The sequence below is a fragment of the Anomaloglossus baeobatrachus genome, chromosome 1, assembly GCF_048569485.1.
Source record: "Anomaloglossus baeobatrachus isolate aAnoBae1 chromosome 1, aAnoBae1.hap1, whole genome shotgun sequence".
Lineage (NCBI taxonomy): Eukaryota > Metazoa > Chordata > Amphibia > Anura > Aromobatidae > Anomaloglossus > Anomaloglossus baeobatrachus.
In genome coordinates this window covers 123,745,780-123,762,327 of record NC_134353.1, presented here as the reverse complement: position 1 = coordinate 123,762,327, position 16,548 = coordinate 123,745,780, and the positions used below count along the sequence as shown (strand labels likewise).

Genomic DNA, 16,548 nt, shown 5'->3' with positions numbered 1-16,548 from the left:
AGATGGAGGAGAGACAGGGACGTAGACCCACTGCTCCCATAACCAGACTTTCCCCAGAGTTCACACACAGCACTCACTATATACAGTATGAGCCCACACACAGCCCCTCCACATACAGCATGAGTCACCACATAGCCCCTCCATATAACATATGAGCTCCCACATACTCCACTATATACATATACAGTAGAAGCCTGAACACAGCCCCCTACATAAAGTTTGAGCCCTCACATAGGGCCTATATACAGTATGAACCCCCACATACACATCATAATTGTTGGTACCCCTCATTTAATTAATGAAAAACCCACGAGGTCACAGAAATAACTTGAATCTGATAAAAGTAATAATAAATAAAAAAATCTATGAAAATGAACAAATGAAAGTCAGACATTGCTTCTCAACCATGCTTCCACAGAATTTTTTTTAAAAAAATACAACTTATGAAATAGGCCTGGACAAAAATTATGGTACCCCTGAAAATAATGTGACAAACGGGACATGTTAAATCAAGAAGTGACCACTAATTAGCATCACAGGTGTCTACAATCTTGTAATCAGTCAGTGGGCCTGTATACAGGGCTACAGATACTCACTGTGCTGTTTGGAGACATGGTGTGTACCACACTTAACATGGACCAGAGGAAGCAAAGGAAAGAGTTGTCTCAGGAGATTAGAAAGTAAATTATAAACAAGCATGTTAAAGATAAAGGTTATAAGACCATCTCCAAGCAGCTTGATGTTCCTGTGACTATAGTTGCACATATTATTCAGAAATGTTAAGATCCATGGGACTGTAGCCAAACTCCCTGGACACGGCCGCAGGAGGAAAATTGATGCAAATCAAAGAGACGAATATTTTGTATGGTAACAGAAGAGCCTAGAAAAACTTCTAAAGGGATTAAAGGTGAACTTCAAGCTCAAAGAACATCAGTGTCAGATCACACCATGCGTTGTTGTTTGAGCCAAAGTAGACTAGATGGAAAATGACCAAGAGGAACACCATTGTTGAAAAAAAACCCATAAAAAAGCCAGACTGGAATTTGCCAAACTACATGTTGACAAGCCACAAAGCTTCTGGGAGAATGTCCTATGGAAAGATGAGACAAAAATTGAACTTTTTGCAAGGCACATCAGTTCTTTGTTCACAGATGAAAAAAATGAAGCATATAAAGAAAAGAACACTGTCCCTACTGTGAAACATAGGGGAGGCTCAATAATGTTCTGGGGCTGCTTTGCTGCATCTGTCACAAGGTGTCTTGAGTCTGTGCAGGGTACAATGAAATCTCAAGACTATCAAGAGTTTCTAGAGAAAGCCAACTACAAATGCATCTCCCGGTGGTATAGGGTCCCAACAAAACTCCACAGGATGTTCCCAGCAGTAGACTCTAGTTGCTGGAGATAGTACAGGGGATGGAGACTTCTTGCATATATTTTGGGAGTGCCCAGTGTTACAGCAGTTTTGGGAGGGGGTACGGGGAGTGATCAGGCATGTGACTGGATACACGCAGACCCTGGGCCCGGAACTCTTCCTGCTCCAAGTATCTGAGTCCTCTGTCCATGCATACAAAGGGTCTCTGTTAAGCTTTCTGGGGATGGCCGCCAGGACGTGCATCCCTCTGAGGTGACATTGTCAATGTGGGCAAACAGGGTGAACGAACTGTTGTACATTGAGGACCTGACGGCATCTCTCCACGACAGATATGAGGCCTTTCACAATACATGGTTCTCCTGGATCGAGTTTAAATACTCTTATGACTACGGTACATGGATACCCCCTGATTGAGGGGGGCCTACTGATGCCGTGGGATGGAGGTGTTCTGAGAGGGTGGATCCCTGCTTTGTGTCCGTTCGTGTACCAGTGTCTTGAAATTTTCATGTGTTACAGTTAGTCTGTTATAAAAATGTCATACAATGGATGTGAAGTGTATTGTAATTGACTCAGTTAGGGATGTTTCCATGTTTATGGTTAAATAAAGAATAAAAAAAAAAAAAAGAGTTTCTAGAGAGAAATGTGCTGCCCAGTGTCAGAATACTTGGTCTCAGTTGCAGGTCATGGGTCTTGCAACAGTATAATGACCCAAAACACACAGATAAAAACACCAAAGAATGGTTAAGAGGAAAACATTGGACTATTCTGAAGTGGCCTTCTATGAGCCCTGAGCTAAATCCAATTGAGCATCTTTGAAAAGAGCTGAAACATGCTGTCTGGAAAAGGCAACCTTCAAACACGAGACAACTGGAGCAGTTTACTCATGAGGAGTGGCCAAAATACCTGTGCAGAGGTGCAGAAGTCTCATTGACAGTTACAGGAATTGCCTCAAAAGGTTGTGCAACAAAATATTAAGTCAAGGAGGGAACCATCATTTCTATCCAAGCCTAATTCATGAGTTTTATGTTAAAAAATTCTGTGGCAGCACGGTTGAAAAGCAATATCTGACTTTCATTTGTTCATTTTCATAGATTTTTTTATTTATTATTACTTTTGTCAGACCCAAGTTATTTCTGTGACCATTGTGAGTTCTTCTTTCATTAAACGAGGGGTATGACCCACTACACAGTCGTAATATACATATATATATAGCTATACTGGCACACATCTGTTTCACATATACAAAAAAAATTATAAAACCACTGCTCGGGGCCACTGGGTTCCTCATCTTCTTGATGCTGATGTGTACATGCTAGTGCTCGTGATGGCTGATGACGTCATTGCTCCGTAGCGCCCACAAAATATTATAATGAGATTATATTCTGCCAATATCTATAAGCATCTCAAATGTTAAAAAGCATCTCTTATAGTCACAACAAGATGGGCTGCCAGAGGAGCGAAGTGTCAGATTATACCACCAGTTTTACTCTATGAATGGCGACGGGGAGAAATAGTGAAGAACACAGTGAGAAAACAAGGAGTAGGAGATAAAACAGGCAGGCGTTATTTGACATTTTTACTTTCTAGTAAAAAAAAATATTTCATTTTAAACCTTGTAACATCTGATACACTTTGATTCATTCTCAGTAACTTAAAGATAAACTGTATTGAAAGTAAAGCTGTGAGTTTCAGCTAACATGTGCAAACAATAACTTGTATGATAAGAATGCAATTGCCCATGACAGGAAATTACAGGAATAATTGGTTCTTTGACTGCACACAGTGGGAGATGAAAGGTACTGCAATTTATCATATTATCATTATTTTAATTAAAGCAGATTAAAACCTGTTGTAGACTATCAGGCATCCAAAGAGTTAATTTATGTTCTTTTCAGGGATGTAACTGTAGGGTTTGCAAAGGTTACAGTCAAACCCAGCCATGGTGATGGAGGTGGCCAAATGGCAACTCTGCTTGTTAGGCTGGACTCACACTAGCACATAGCATGCGATGCGAGAGCATCGGATGTAATATGCTAATGACTCCCGGCTCAGGCTCTGCTGCGAGCGTGAGCCGAGTGTCATGCGACTGTGACCCGATCTTGCAATCAGGTCACAGCTGTGAAGCTGAGGACGGGCGCTGCGGAGGAGGGGGAGGGGTTTATCCCCCCATCTCCTCCATTGTCAGCCTGTGCGTATATCGAACTGCACTGGGATAACATCCGAGTGCAGTCCGATGTTTCTCCAGCACCCATTCAAGTGAATGGGTTCGAGGGACACGGCTCTAGCAGAAAATCGCAGCATGTTACCGCTTTTCTCGCATCCAGAATCTGGAACAGGAGAACCACAGTCAGTCCCGACATTGCATTCTGGACACAGACCGTGAAACACAGACGCTTAACTTCAGCATTAAGAACACTGCAGTGCTATAAACAAGATATAATGGTTTGGAGGTCACATTACAGATCAAGTTAATCCTTTCTTGCAAGGCAGTCTTTCATAAAATGCTGTAAGCAGGACAGATTGCAGCAACCCAACAAAATATTACATTTTAGTGCAAACACTTTTTAATAACTAAAAAGATTTTTTCACAAAGTTCATTTTAATCATTAGATCTTGGAATAATAATAATTTCCACAATTGAACATTATAGAAAATGTTCCCATGCTGAGATAATCTTATATATGTGTCCCTGCTATGTGCTGTGTAATGGCTGTGTCTGACCATACAGGGGCATGATCTGATCACACCACAGCTCCTGGGCCAGGGCAGACACAAAAAAATAGAAAGACATTACAGCACGGGATCGCAAATTATTCTTTGTTTGAAGTAAAACATTTTTTAAAAATGCTTTACCTCACAGAAAGAATCAGCTGTGATCCCCTGTTGTCCTGTTTGTATACTATCTTTTGTGTCCTCCCCTACCTAGGCGCTGTGGCAAGATCAGACCATGTTCCTGTACAGTCAGACATGGCCACTACACAAGACATAGGAGAGGTACCTACAGTGTCTTGTAAAGTATTCACCCTCTTGGCTTTTAACATTTTTTGTTACACTACAACTTGTGTTTAAATACTTTTGTAATTTGATTTGTGTGTGATGCATCAGCACTAAAGAGTCTACGTTGGGGAAGTGAATTGACAAAAATATAGGCAAAAATTTAAATTTCTGGGATAAAATAAACAAAATTTGCCTTGTGTATATGTATTTACCTCTTTTGCTATGAAGCCCCAAAAATTTCTGGTGCAAGCAATTACCTTCATAAGTTATATTCTTACTGAAATGAAGTCTATCAGTGTGCAATCTAAGGCGAGCTTTACATGCTGCGACATCGCTAGCATCGGCTAGCGATGTCGAGCGCAATAGCATCCGCCCCGGTCAGTGGCACGATATGTGGTGATCGCTGCCGTAGCAAACATTATCACTACGGCAGCGTCAAACGCACATACCTGTGCAGCGACGTCGCTGTGACCGGCGAACCGCCTCCTTTCTAAGGCGGCGATTCATTCAGCGTCACAGTGATGTCACAGCAGCGTCACTGAACTGCCGCCCAATAGAAAAGGATGGGAGGAGATGAGCGGCCGAAACATGCCGCCCGCCTCCTTCCTTCCTCCTTTTCCGGTGGACACAGGTAAGGAGATGTTTGTCGTTCCAGCGGCATCACACAGAGCTATGTGTGCTGCCGCAGGAACGACGAACAACATCGTTACTGCAGCAGCAACGATAATTGGGAATAGGGGGGCATGTCACCGATGAGCGATTTTGAACGTTTTTGCGACGATTCAAAATCGCTCATAGGTGTCAAACACAACGATATCGATAAATCGGCTGGATGTGCGTCACAAATTCCGTGACCCCAACGAGATCGCTTTAGCGATATCATAGCGTGTAAAGCCACCCTAAGTGTCATGGGGTCTGTCAGTATATACACACCTTTTCTGAAAGTCCACTGAGGTGGCAACATCATTAATCAGAGACACCCCTAACCAAAGAACACCATGAGGACCACGGAGTCTCCAAACAAGTCAGAGACAAAGATTTTGAGAAGTCAGGGTTGGGTTCTAAAAAAATATCTGAATCTCTGATGATCCCCCGGAGCACCATCATATCTAGTATCATGAAATGGAAAGAACATGGTACCACAACAAACCTGCCAAGTGAGGGCCGTCCAACAAATCTCTCATCCCAAGCAAAGGATAAACCTAATAATCCTGGGCACAGATGTTAGACAAGAAGGACCTGACTGATCCAAGAGACTACTTTAGGGGAACGGATACACGGCTCATCGGAATGCATTGAGATTGCTCCATGTTGTAGCTCAAAGGCTTAGCATTTTGATCCATGATACTTGTTATTTGATGGTAACACATTTTAACATGTGATCTATGTGCATGTGTGACGCCCTGGGCAAGCCAGGGGTCACAGGTCACAACACCACCACACCCCACACTCCAGGTAGGCACATCACAGCTAAACTACAAATCCTTGTTGCCTTCCTCCAGAGGCTGATGATTCACACCAGGGGGTGGGCCAGGCGGTTGGCTCCGCCCACCAAGGAGATCACAGCTCTGGAGGCGGGAAGGACCAGGCAGATTAGCCCCGGGCAGGGCAAGAGTGAAGTCTAGCTGAGGGCTAGAAAAGAGTAAACAAGCAGTGAAAGTAGAAAGGTGGTAAAGGAGGAAAGCAAGTGAGGTGACAAGAAGGAAAGAAAGCCTGAAGGGTCCAGCTTTGTGTAGGGCCAGAACAGCAAGGTCAGCGACGGCGGTGACTGTTTGGAGGGGGACCGTTTGGAAGTTCCTGGAAGGACCCCGTTGGCTGTGTGCCCGGTGGTCTGGAGCAGTGTTCCGAAGGACAGTCAGCACCAGGGCAGGGTCCTCTCGGACCCCGGCAAGGCTAGGAGTCGCCAAATTTGCCGAATCCGTCAGTGAAGGGGACGTAGATCCCCCAGCAACCAAGTCCCGATTGAAGGCAACAGCTCAACCTGAAGCAGAGAGACATCGCCACCGCCAAGGCACCAGTTTCTCAGGGCCAGCGCCTGCGGGCAAAGTGTAGAGCTCCTCCGGCCCAGATTGTAGTCGGGGAGCGGGTAACCGGAGGGAATCCACCGCTACCACAAGTCAACCATAGGTGCAAGGAAGAGGGACATCACCGTCACCTACCGGGAGTGCAGGTGCAGCCGTCTGTGGGACCGTCCTACCAGCCGTTTGGTTTACCGTACAAACTGTGTCCGTGTCTCAGGCTGAGTGAGTACCACAGTGCCGCAAGGCACAGCGCTGCCCCCGCGTCCCTGCGCCCACCAGGCCCCGCACCTCCCAAACCATCACCGGACCCCGGGATCACCAACCCCTGCCCACGGAGGGGCAACACAACACCTGGCTGCTCCGCATCACCATCCCCGGGATCCCCGCATTGAGCAGCGGTGGTGAAATCACCACAACCGTGGGTGGCGTCACGAACTATAACAATCCCCGCACCCAACAAACCCCTTTCACTCACGGGCGAGGAGTGTCGCTCGAGAAACCCCCGGGATCCGGCCTACGGCTCGAGCCACCACTGAGCAGCGGCCGCCGGACCCGAGCAGAAGGGGGCGAGCGTAGTGTGCTGACACCCTCCTCCCCGCCCGCGACACATGCACTCTAGGTTTACAATGACAGCTCGCTGGCCACAAGCCAGAAGATATACTATGATGCAGGTTTCAAGGAGCGTAGTGCCTTATTGTTTTTGATCACTTGCATATTTATTATCTTTAGGACCTGTACCAAAATTAGCTATGCCTGCTATTGACCAGAGCGGAAGTTAGTTAGAATTTATATTTGCAAACTAGGCCTGCTGCAACAAATTGGATATTTGCACTTGTTGCTGCGCTGCCTTGTTTACTGATGACATTGAGTATCCACATAGACACCATTTATGTGTACTGAGAAATACAGTGGGTGTTTGAATTTCCTGATTTGCGCAACTGACCCATAGTAGTAGATGTATATTTTCATATATGCCTGTGCGACAATTAATATTTTCCGAACACTTTTTTTTTTTTGTACATGAGTGGTTTACCTAATTTTTTAAATATTTTTTAAAAGTTATATTTTATATTTACAGCTCATATATGTGCTAATTCTGACTCGCCCACCCCAGGGCTATGGGACACCCGGTGCCGGGCCGGACTAGTCCGGGGGTCGTCAGTGGTGGCGGGGCCCGGCTCCGTGGCCCTGGTGGGTGTCAATTAAATATGGCTGGTGAATAAAGTTTATGGTTGTCGTGACGCCACCTGTGGTTTGCGGCTATTAAGCCGCCACTGCAGTATGGGGCCTCCGGGGCTGATGGAATGGCAGCTTGGATGGTCCGGCTCCCCACAGGTGGAGCGGTACCCTGGGGCAACAGTTGGTGCTCGTGAGAGTCTATGGTGTGATGTTGTGTGAATAATACGGTGCAGGGCCGACAGGCAGTGAAAGAAACAGGCACAAACAGTAGTCTCTTTACCTTCTCCTCTTTTACTTGGCAACAGTTTAGTCCAGGGAGACCGTCACAGGTGGTAAAGATGATCCGGCCGGCCTGGAAGTGCCTGGGGGTGATCTCTTTGGCCAGTTGAGTATGAGGCCTACTCTTTCTTTTCTTCTACAGGACCCTGCACTCTGAATTTAGCAATGGCCCTCTTGCTGCTGGGACCGGTGGTTCGTCCCTTTTTCTGTGTGGTAGGCTGCGCAGGCCCTCTCGGGTGCTTCTCTGCTGGAGTCCACACCGGGCCCTTGGAATGCAGCTGTACCTTCAGATTGTTGATGGGCCAGGGGGCTTGCAGCTCTCCTGCCCTCCGGATTCGGCCACCAGGGAAGGATTTTATACCCTGGCAACCACAGACTCCGATGTCTGAGTCTCTTCTGTGCCTCTCTGCAAATCTTGCTTCACTGGGCCAAGCTATCCCAGCTCCAGGCCCCAGTTCCACAAGACAGCACTACTCTGCGTCTGCTTCCTCTGCTTTCTCTCTACAGACTAACCACTAACTCCTCCCTCAGGTCAGACTTAAGGAATGCTCCCTGGAACCCCAGGTTCAGAGCTCCCCCTGCTGGCCTGAGAGAGAAACTGCGTTGGATGTTGAACTTACTGGCCAATGATTCCCCCAATTACCTCAAGGCTCAGCATTAACCCTTTGGAGGGGCAATGCTGTTGTGGCGACCAGGTCCTGGGGCGCCACAATTCTCTATTGTAATTAATTTAGAATGTGTTTATTGGATACTCAGCTACACCACAAAGGGGAAAGGTAACCCTGAAGGAGCTGAAGAGTTCCCAAGCAGAGACTAAACTATCTGTCCATACGACCACAATAAGCAGTACACTCAATAGAACTGGCCTTTATGGAAGAATGGCAAGAAAAAAGCATTTACATACAGCCAAAAATTGGAAGGTTCATTTAGATTTGCTCCCCAAAATGTTGGAGATGCCTGAAATGTATGTAGGAAGGTGCTGTGGTCAGATGAGACTAAAATGTAACTTTTTGGCCACCAAGGTAAACTCTATGTCTGGCACCAAATCAACACAGCTCATCACCCTAAGAATAGCAGCAGGGACAAGGAAAATGGTGTGAGTTGAAGGGAAGATGGATGGTGTGGAATACAGGGATATTCTTGAGCAAAACCTGTTTGTCAGTGATTTGAGACTGGGATGGAGGTTCCGCTTCTAACAAAACAATGACCTAGAGCACACTGCTAAAGTGTAAAATGCCAGGGAGGGGCAGGCATGGGTGTGTGTTGTGGTCCTCAACCTACCCCGCCACAGTACAGACACGGGGGCCACAGTGGAGTGGGTGGTAGGTAGTATGGAGGTGGTAACTGCTGACTGTTGCACTTCTGTATCTTCAGACAGCTTTTCTGGTTCCCGTGCAATTCCATGGGCCTCTTGCCCCATATGCTCAGTAAGGAGACAACCACTGGATAAAACTTGCATAACTTTACTAAGAAAACATTTGACAACAGCCTGTACTTTCCTCATGGCAGAAACTTTGTCATCATCATCATCGGTTACATTCTTTGGTTTCTGTACCTGGCACGGCTCTACAGGGATGGCCGTAAAAGGGCAACTTATCCTTCCGTTTCGGACCCACTCCCTCAACATGGTGGTGGATTGTGTGGCCTGGCGCAGTAGACGTATTGACTGTCTTGATGCCCTCCCGCTGCGACTGAGTTCCCTGAAGTAATACGAGTAGCAGGTGCCATCCTAAGGTAGGGGCGCCCCAACTTCTCCATGACAAAACTGGACTTACACTCTACTGCAGATGAGTCCCCTTGAAATATCTATGCTTCTCTCATCTTTCTTTCCTTTTCTGCCTTGTCTCTGTCCCCTATCCACTTCACTCCATGCCACACTGCAGCGTTCTGACCCTGGAGGTCCTTGCTTGCTTGTTCTGCTCACTGGCTCTGCATCTCACTAACTGACTGAGCAGGAAGTTTCTTCTCCCTATTCCTCTTCCTGTGCTGATGAGCCACCCTCTCACTTAACCCCTACTGCTCTGTCACTCCCTATCCATACCTTCTCTTTAGGGGACCCGGGACCCATGGCACCTCTTGGAAGGCGGCTGTATTACACAGGAGAATGCATTACATTAACACAAGAATACCATACAATAATCACAAACATTTACATTGCAGTTTTCCTAATCACCACTTTGGTCTGAGGTCGGTAGAGCACTAGATACTCTATTACAAAAGCAATACTTGAGTGGTTTAAGGGAAAACATGTAAATGTATTGGAGTGGCTTATAGTCAAAGCCCAGACCTTAATCCAATTGAGAATCTGTGGTCAGACTTGAAGATTGCTATTTCCCAGAGAAATCCATCTAACTTGAAGGAGCTGGAACAGTTTTCCTTTGAGGAGTGGGCAAAAATCCCACTGGCAAGATGTGGAAAGCTCATAGAGACTTATCCAAAGCAACTTGCAGCTGTAATTACCGCAAAAGGAGGCTCTACAAAGTACTGACTTAAGGGGGTGAATAGTTATTTTGTCGTATTTGTTTTCTGCTTTACAATAAAATGAAAACAAAATGTTCACAGTTGTAAGAATGTTCTTTACAAGAATTGATGCAAACTCTAAAAAAAAACAGTAAAATTCAAGATGTGAGGTAGCAAAACACGAAGAAAGCCAAGGCGTTGAATACTCTCACAAGGCACTGTATATAAGATTATTACAGCATAGGAACATTTTTTTTAAAACACATCCAATTGTGGAACTTATTATTATTCCAAGATCTACTGATTAAAATCACCTTTAAAATGAACCTTGTTAATAGGAAAAACCCTTTAACCCCTTCACAACCAAGAATGTACTGGTACCTTCTTGGTTGTGTCCGTGACTATGATGGAAGCTCACATTCTGAGCTTGCCTCTTTCCCTGCACATGTCGGCTGATTTGATCATGTGCAACTAACATGCGTTGGTGGGGAGAGTGCCATTTCCCGCTCCTATCGGAGACTCCATGACATGATCCCGTAGTGCTAATGGTTTGTCATGTCAGTGGGGGGTCAGCTGATGAACGGGCTGTCATGATGAAGTTCCTGTTAATGCATTCACAGATCAGCATTTCTGCTGTTCAGAGTGATGCTGAAGCATCACTAAAAACAGCAGATGCAATCAGACAGCGCCAGTTTCAAGTTCCCTAAGGGCACTAGTAAAAACAATAAAAATAGTTTTAAAAAAATACGTAAAAATAAAAAAACACAAGTTAAAATCCCCCCCCCCATTTGCCCCACTGATAATAAAATATTTGGTATTGCCGAATTCAGAAATCTCCGATCTATCAAAATTTAATTAATCCAAGTGGTAAAGTGCGCAACGGGAAAAAAAAAACAAAACGGCAAAATAACGGGGTTTTTTTTTGGTTGCTGCAGCACTGCAAAAAATGCAATAACAGGATCAAAATATCACATCTACCCAAAAATGGTATAATGAAAAACATCAACTCATAACACAAACAATACTTTCACACAGCCCCAGATCCTGAAAATTGAGTTTGGTCTCAGTAAATGGCAACAAAAGCACAATTTTTTTTTTAACAAAGTCTGATTTTTTTTTTCACCACTTACATAGTAAAAAATACTATACATCTTTGCTTTCTGCAAACTTGTACTGACCTGAGGAATCATATTTCCAAATACGTTTTATCATATAATAAACCTGGTAAATAAAAAAAAAACCAAAAACAAAAAAAAAAACAATTGTGGAATTGCACTTTTTTTCCACTTTCACGCACTTTGAATTTTTTTTCCCATTTTCCAATACAATATGCGGCAGAATGAATGGTGTCATTCAAAAGTTCTAATTTCTTTTAAAAAGACACAAGCCCTCATATGGCTATATTGATGGAAAAATAAAAAAAGTTATGGCTCTTGGAAGAAGGGGAGGAAGAGAGAAAGAAACATAAACGAAAAACTGACAATCGCCCAGGGGTGAAGGGGTTAAATGAGATGTCCAAGCCCATTCATTTACAAATTATTTCTCAGTATAAAACTTTATTACACATACTTATTATTGCCTGACACTGGAGACTGAGTATAGAATTGGATGACTTGGAAGATTTTCCACTTCATTGACACAGCGAGACAAGAGTTTAATTCTAAGCATAATTCTATTATTAAAAAAATCATGTATATCAAGTTTATATTATTATGGAGAAGGAAGATAATTCCTTGTAAAATATCTATTGTAACAGTAATACCCTAGTCGAAGAAAGGATTAGATAATTTTCAGTTCAAAATGTCAAAATCCATCTTTTAGAGATCCACCCGCTTATGTTAACTAGTTAAATTGTGCTGCCGATCTCTGATAGCAGGATTTAACTCACTCCGGTTGGGAGCCCGCCATTCTCCGCTGCCATCGGTGGCCCCGTGATGCAATCACGAGGCGCCGATGGGTTGTCATGGAGGTGTACCACCCCCGTGCCAGTGGCCGAGCCACTCGGATCCGGAGCCGCGGTGGCTCGAGGGGTCTCCAGACCCGGGGGTTCGTGCGGACACTCGAGTTTGAAAAGGGGAGTATGTACAGGGGAGTTAGAAGTTTGTGACGCCACCCACAGTGCGTGGTAAAGTGAGATACCACTGCTGTGGTTGGGGAGAGGGGAAGCCCGGTGGCGGTGGTACGGCAGAAAGGTGTTTAACCCCTCCGTAAGTAGGGGGTTTGTGCCCCGGTGCCCGGTGTTGGTGTTGAAGGAATGGGGGTGTCGTTAGGAAAAGGGAGGTTTTCTGCGTACTCACTCAGTCCAAGAATACTGACACCGACAGCTTGTAAAACAGAATTCTGAGCCCCGCTGCAGCAAGGAGGGAGCACATTGGGTCCGTGCCCTTGGTGTTGCTTGTTAGCTTGTGGCCTTTTCCGTGGCACCTTGTTCTCTTTTTGGACCTTGTAGTGTGAAACTAGTAGGGTCCCGCTCATCCATATGGCTAACGGAGTGAGCTTGCTCTCAGGGTTCACGCTCGGGATTTCTGTGGACTGTGTCAGGGAAAGTCCTATCCCATCGGTGCGCTAGTACCCCGATTTTGGAGTGGGTGAGGGATGAATCTTGAAGGCTTCACCCCCATCCGGTAAATTACCAGGACGCTTGAATCCACTTACCGGCCTAGGGTCCACGTACCCCGTTGTGTCCTGGCCCCTGCCCGGAGATGGCTCAAGGCCGCCGACTGCTCTCCTCGTCAATCTGTGCCCCATGACACGATCCCCTGCGACCGGCGTTCCAGCTCCTACCAGGCCCAGACCAAACGTCTGCTACCTAGTACTCAAGGAGCCCAGCTCCTAACCTGTGACCTCTCCTCTCGAGAGTCACCACACAACTCTCTTTTCCACCTTGTCACTTTCCCCTACCAACCCCCATATGGGCGGCCCTATTCCCTTCAGACCCCCAATGGTGTGTCTGGTGGGTATGATGCAAAGTGTTCCTAGGATTTTGACTGCTAAGCTGTTAGCAACACCAAGGGACCAGGGCCCATAACCATGGAGGGTTGGATACTGTGCAGAAGGGCAGATTGCACAATACCCTGTGACGACCTGGTAGGCCAGGGCATCACAATAACAGAGGGCAGCTGATGACCCCTGTCGCTGTCATGAGGAAATTCTTGGGAATGTCGGCAGGATGCCGACATTCAGAGGAGATCATCATTTCTGCTGTTCAGAGGAGTGTTGAAACATGGCTCTGAACAGGAGAAGCGATCAGACAGTGCAGGCTTCAAGTCCCCTAAGGAGAGAAGAAAAATCAATAAAAAGTGAATAAAACGTTTTTAAAAATATGCCCCCCCCCACAAAAGTAAAAAACACCCCCCCCCTTTGCCCCATTGAAAATAAAACAATTAAAAAATACACATATTTGCTATTTTCAAGTTCAGAAATGCCCAATCTATCTAAATATAAAATAAATTAATCTGAATTGGTACACAGTGTAGTGAAAAAAAAAATTCAAAATGCCAAAATTACGTTTTTTTGGTCACTGCAACATTGCAATAAACTGCAATGACAAGCAATGAAAACATTGTACCTACTCAAAAGTGATATAATTAAAAAAAACAACTCAAGACACAAAAATTATGCTATGACTGAGCCCCAGAACCTGAAAACTGACAACATTACAAGTCTCGGAAAATGGCGTCAAAAGTGCAATTTTTTTTTTGACAAATTTCGGAATTCGTTTCACCACTTAACCCCTTCACGACCGCGGGCAGTACAATTACGTCCTATTTTAACGTGACTTAACGACCAGGGACGTAATTTTACGGCCTAAACTTCATTTGATTGCCGTGGCCATAGCAACGGCTTTCAAATGATGTCCCCTGCTGTTTCTTACAGCAGGGGACCTTTGCCTGACCCCAGGGGGGGTGGCATCGCCACCCCCCATAGACGATCGATGTGATTGGCTGTTCAAATCTGAACCGCCAACCACATCGTTCGCACTAATTTCGGCAAAAATAATGCCCGAATTAGTGCGATACTGTGAGATCCTGCTATGATCTATTGTAGCAGCTACAGCAGATCATAGCCGGATCTCTAACATGTCGCCCCCAGCCCCTGCAGCACTGATTGGAGCGATCGTGCTATGACGCGCAGTCGCTCCAATCAGTGTGCAGTGGGGCGGTCTGATCTGCGGGTGGCCGCCCTCCCCAGGCCTGTCCTGGTCTGGGGACCCTCCCCCAACATGTCTGCAGCGTGGAGTGGCTGGTAGTTTTGGTACCACGCCACCGCAGCTGCTGCCGCCGCCTCTGATGTCACCGCCGCTGCTGCTCCAATGGTAAGTATTCTGCTCCCTGCGCGCTCCCGTGAAGGCCCCTGCGCGCTCCCGTGAAGGCCCCTGCCCGTGCCCCCCCCGATCTGCCCCCCTACGCCCCGATCTGCCCCCCGGCATCCCGATCTGCTCCCCACGCGATCTGCCTGCCTCCTCTGTCATCTCTATTCTGCTTCCAAGGTTCCTTCCTTCTGCCTTTGCTTCTCCGCCCCCTCTGCCCCCCCCTCTGCCCCCCACCTCTGCCCCCCCCTCTCCCCATCCCGCTCTCCCCATCCCCCTCTGCCCCCCCGACGTCCTCTTACCTGCCTTCACGGGTCGTCCGAGGTCTTCACTGGCCCGATCACATCTGCCTCCATCGCTGGGTCCTTCTGCTGATCTGTCCAACGTCCTGCCTGCTGCTGGTGTAAAGCTGTCTATCTCACTGCCTTCTTGTTCCTCTGCAGCTCTTCTGGTCAGTGATCCTCTTGGTACTGTGAGTATAACTTTTTTTTTTTTTTCTTGTATCCTGTCCATTTTTACACTTCATCCGTCAGTGCGTCCCGCCAAGCGCTGATCAGGGATGCAGATAACGGATCTGCATCCGTGGTCAGTTTTTGGCGTGACTTTTCTCCGTATTCGTGACGCTTTTTGTATCGCGTCCGTCCGTGCGTCCCGCCAAGCGCTGATCAGGGATGCAGATAACGGATCTGCATCCGTGGTCAGTTTTTGGCGTGACTTTTTTCCGTATTCACGACGCTTTTTGTATCGCATCCGTCCGTGCGTCCCGCCAAGCGCTGATCAGGGATGCACATAACGGATCGGCATCCCTGCTCAATTTTTGGTGTGACTTTTTTCCATATTTGCGATGCTTTTTGTATCGCATCCGTCCGTGCGTCCCGCTAAGCGCTGATCAGGGATGCACATAATGGATCGGCATCCCTGCTCAATTTTTGGCGTGACTTTTTTCCGTATTTGCGATGCTTTTTGTATTGCATCCATCCGTGCGTCCCGCCAAGCGCTGATCAGGGATGCACATAACGGATCTGCATCCCTGCTCAATTTTTGGCGTGACCTTTTTTTTTTCCGTATCCCCAACGCTTTTTGTATCTCATCCGACCGTGCGTCCTGCAGCAGCCGATCAGTGCACTGCGTCTGTGCATTTGAAAAGTCAAATGGCGTTCCTTCTCTTCTGAACCCCACCATGTGCCCAAACAATTACTTTCCACCACATATGAGGTATCTGCGTACTCAGGAAAAATTGCACAATATGTTTTATGGTACATTTTTTCCTGGTACCGTTGTAAAAAAAAAAAAGCTACCTGGTTGATACAAAAAAGTTTGTGGTTAAAAAAAAAAAATAATTTTCACGGTTCAACGTTATCAACTTCTGTGGAGCCCCTGGGGGTACAAGGGGCTCACCAAACATTTAGATAAATTCCTTGAGGGGTCTAGTTCCGAAATGGGGTAATTTGTGGGGGAGCTCCACTGTTTAGGCACCATAGGGGGCCTCCAAACGTGACATGGCGTCCGCTAATGATTCCAACCAATTTTGCTGTCAAATGGCGCTCCTTCTCTTCTGAGCCCCGCCATGCGCCCAAACAATTACTTTCCACCACATATGAGGTATCTGCGTACTCAGGAGAAATTGCACAATACGTTTTATGGTGCATTTTTTCCAGATACCCTTGTGGAAAAAAAAAAGCTACCTGGTTCAAGTGACAGTTTTGTGGTGAAAAAAAAAATTGTATTCATGGCTCAACATTATCAACTTCTGTGGAGCCCCTTGGGGCTCGCTAAACATCTAGATAAACTCCTTGAGGGGTCTAGTTTCCAAAATGGGGTCACTTGTGGGGGAGCTCCACTGTTTAGGCACCATAGGGGGTCTCCAAAACGTGACATGGCGTCCGCTAATGATTCCAACCAATTTTGCTGTCAAATGGCGCTCCTTCTCT

The 16,548-nt window shown here is 46.3% G+C and overlaps 1 protein-coding gene across 1 annotated transcript in view; it reads right to left on the bottom strand.

The window, feature by feature from the left end:
• GABRB1 (gamma-aminobutyric acid type A receptor subunit beta1) overlaps positions 1 to 16,548 on the bottom strand; it is an 841,994-nt gene that overhangs the window by 427,570 nt on the left and 397,876 nt on the right. The gene's annotated exons all lie outside the window — the stretch shown is intronic.